At 38.3% G+C, this 3,753-nt stretch overlaps 1 long non-coding RNA gene across 1 annotated transcript; it reads right to left on the bottom strand.

Annotated features, from left to right (window-relative positions):
- Positions 1–243: 243 nt before the first annotated feature.
- On the bottom strand, positions 244–2,254 carry LOC141349799 (uncharacterized). The gene is made up of 3 exons (XR_012357833.1): positions 1,385–2,254; positions 1,186–1,254; positions 244–1,089 (listed from the first exon to the last, which is right to left on the bottom strand). It is a non-coding gene; the product is annotated as an uncharacterized lncRNA (long non-coding RNA).
- Positions 2,255–3,753: the final 1,499 nt, after the last annotated feature.

Genomic DNA, 3,753 nt, shown 5'->3' with positions numbered 1-3,753 from the left:
CAGGCTGATTTTTTGAAAAGTAAGTGATATAGGCTAATCACAGCATGTTTTGGCATTCGGTAGCATATGCATCAATGAGATGCACGGTGTTGCTTTTAATGTTCTTTTTAATTTATATTCACAAAACATAACAACAAATGATTTTTTATAATTACGTTGCAATTTTTTTTAAAAGAAATTCGTTTTAAAGTAGCAAACAAAACTTAAATTAAACTAGTAATAAACTAATTAAATTGTAACAAAACAACATTACAACAATATTTAAACCCAACAATACTCAAACATTAACATATAACAGACATTAGGATACATGTTAAAATAATCTGTAGTTTGTTGGTAGATGTTTATTGGGCAAAACCTCCGTTGCAAACCTCCATTTACCAGAATAAATCATTTTTACTTTGAAATTGATGCGTTGTCACGTTAAAATCAGCTGTTCGTTTAGGTTCCGTCTACTTTTATTTACACTGCATCACAACCCCGGAGTTCTCAAACTAAAACAGGGTCTGCAGCATTTACGAATGACTCTATTAATAAGTGCGATTAAAATGCGTTAAAATGTTTAACGCGTTATTTTTTGTGTAATTAATTAATCTTAATTAACGCGTTAAAGTCCCGGCCCTAATCATAATATAATTGTGTGTGATTGGCTGTTAGATTAATCCACATTGAGTAAAAATGCCCAGAGCTTATCATCACAATAGCCATAAATTTTTATCATGATCAGATATGTTGATGTTTAATCGCCCTAGTATAGAAACATTGTTAATGTTCTGTTAATAATGAGTGTGGATCAAGAAATAAAGTTAGTATAAGGCACTTAATTGCAACATGCAGATTGCCTTTATTACATTCCTGCACCTTTTGATTTGTATGCAATTAAAATGTATTCAATAATAACACAACAATAAACAGAATACTTAAAACAATGAATAAGTGAACCACATGTGTGTTCTTTACAAATACAGGACTTTAGAACACACAAGAAAACGAATGTCCTAAACTGACAATAACTGGCTTTAATCTGCTGTTTGCAGGGATAACTCTACATCAGTTCCTTTTAAAATGTGATGAACTTGAACGTGTCACCTGTAAGACACAAAAAAAGTTCAAAAACATACCCAGACAGAAAAAACGTTAGGACAACATTCAGTTCATATTCGTTTGAAATGAAATCACACAAACCTGTTGCATAGAATCGCAGGGTCAAAGACAAACGCTCTCCAAATCATGTTTTGTGAAGCCTGTCCTATTCTATTTGAACGATAATTAAATCAAGAAACACAGCTTTTAAGCACAGTAGACAACACTTTGATATTTTAAATGTGATCATAGCCAAACATAAGCATGCAGCTATATTAAACAAGCTGTAACAGTTACTCACCTCAAATCTTTAATCCCTGCTGTGCTGTCCGCGTGTGGTTCTGATCCACCTCTCCACATCACATCTCTATAATTTTTTTCTTTTGCGGCTTTGCATCGCGCAAACGGTTTGCAGCACTAATTTCTGTCTGAAGTCTATATATACAAACAAACGTTTTGCGCGTCTTGTTTCTTCTTCTGTGGGTTTTTACCGGCGCGCGTGTAGTTTCGCGTCATTTCCGGTTTGTTTTATCGCGTGATTTTTCGTGACAGAACGGGGTTTGTAGACAAGATAGAATCGTTGGGTAATAGAGTTGTTCTCAACTCGTGTAGTGCGTTACCTCCTGTTGTGGGGCATTCACGTTGTGCCGTGTGGTGTGAACTGCTCAACAACGTGAACACTCCTGATTTCACAGAGAGCAAGTCATGTAGTGTGAACCGCACAGCTCGGACGTACGTTTCAAAGTCATGTAGTCTGTACGAGCCTGAGTATTTAACTTGTGCTTAATATAAACGGTGTCTCTTGAACTAAAGGTCCCCATGAGCACAGACACCAAACACTTGACTGACAGACACTGCTCATCTCTCATCATAACGCACAAAGACAAGCAAAGCAAATTAGCGACAGACACTTCAGCAACACAGCAAGCAAATTAAAAATCACATGTATGTAACGAGCAGTAATAAACATTATGTAGAATTACAACAAAGCTGTATGATGATCGCTGAGTACATGACTTCTCTCAAATAAAGCTTGACAACTACAGAACGTGCAAAGCGTTAAACGGTATAAAATCAGTAGGCACGGCGGCCGATTAGATTTAAATAACTTACTTCTGATCATCACATCACTTGAAAACAAAGTCCATCCTCCCGTACTCTTGGATGAAGTTCCTATCAGCTGGATTTACCATCGACTTGATTGGTGGTGATACTCAAATGGGGCGGAGCTCACTCATTCAGAGGAGCAATGTGGTTGGTCAGTTTTTCTGTCAAACGCGTCCCCCATTGATTTACTGGTCCAATCAGCAGGGGCACGTTGCACACCGGTACCCCTGATTTGAGATAGGCCGTTTCTTAATCCGAAGGCTGCAGTCTCCGAAGGTCGCATTTGTGGCTACATATGTCATCAAGACTGGTTTATTTAAGTTAAAGGTGAAGTGCATGAACTCTTGGGCCTTGGGGGGCTCCCTACTGGCAAAGCGCTTAACTTATTTAATGATTTCTTATTTAATGATTGTGGGCAGTTAAAAAAAGCGGGGCGTAGTAAGCATAGCTTCGAAAGTATGTTGCGTTTATTTGGACCCTCATCTAACCCTACATACACACCAAATGCGGGGCATCGCATTACTCGCTCTAGATCAGTGGTTTTCAAACTGGGGGCCGGGGCCTCCAGGGGGGCCGCGAGATGGTGCCAGGGGGGCCCCAGTTTTAAGACATTTTATGAAATAATTAAATTTATTATGAATTCTGTGTAATTAAACCTAAAAAAAATAGGCTACTAACCAAAAGCACTAAAATTTTGATTAAAATGTTGAGTTTTAGAACAGTTTTTTGTCAAAAATTTTCTTGAGGGGGCCGCGAAGGAATGCACCGTACACAAGGGGGGCCGCATGCTGAAAAAGTTTGGGAAGCACTGCTCTAGATTACTCCCAGGATTTAACTTTGTGTCATGCGAATTTTTCGCTCGAGTTCAATATTTTCAATTTGGGCGAAGACGCGTTTGAGGTGAATAGCTTGTGTTTTCTCATCAAACACACCACCCATATCGCGTCATTCGCATCGCCCCATGCGAGGACGCGTCTGATTGCGTCTTTGCATTGACTTTCCGGTTAGGAAACATAGGGACCATCGATGCTCACTGGTTTTTGCGTTGCATTGTGGGAATTTTTAGGGAACGAACGTTCCAGTGCACTGAACGGATTTTGCGATTGAGACAGCCCTTAAAATGGCTGACTCCCTGATCAGTGCCCTGACTACTGAACAAGGGAGCTGATTGAGACACACGGTTTATAATTGAAGAGTTTCGTTGCAAACACCGTTTTTTAATTGTTCAGAAATCTTGTTTTTTGGTTGTGCATTCCAATTCATTTCAATTCAACTGCAGTTGGTTTGTTTTGATTTAAACCTTTATAACTTAAAAAAATACAGCTAAGTACCATAAAACAAAATAATAACATGATAAGATAACATGTTTTGACAAAAATGTTAAAAAATGGATTTCTCTCGTTTTGAAACGAAACTCTTTAATTGTTAATATTCTGAAATAAGACAGAATTGTTTGATTATGTATGCAGCCTACAAATGCGACCTCCGGAGGCTGCAGCCTTAAGATTGAGAACGGTAGTTTTCTCTTGTTTGGTGCTTGCTTGTCAAAACTGTAAGCCCAAT

Source organism: Misgurnus anguillicaudatus, chromosome 15 (genome assembly GCF_027580225.2).
Source record: "Misgurnus anguillicaudatus chromosome 15, ASM2758022v2, whole genome shotgun sequence".
In the NCBI taxonomy this organism is placed as follows: domain Eukaryota; kingdom Metazoa; phylum Chordata; class Actinopteri; order Cypriniformes; family Cobitidae; genus Misgurnus; species Misgurnus anguillicaudatus.
The sequence above is the reverse complement of the archived record's forward strand: the minus strand, read 5'-3'. Positions and strand labels throughout refer to the sequence as shown.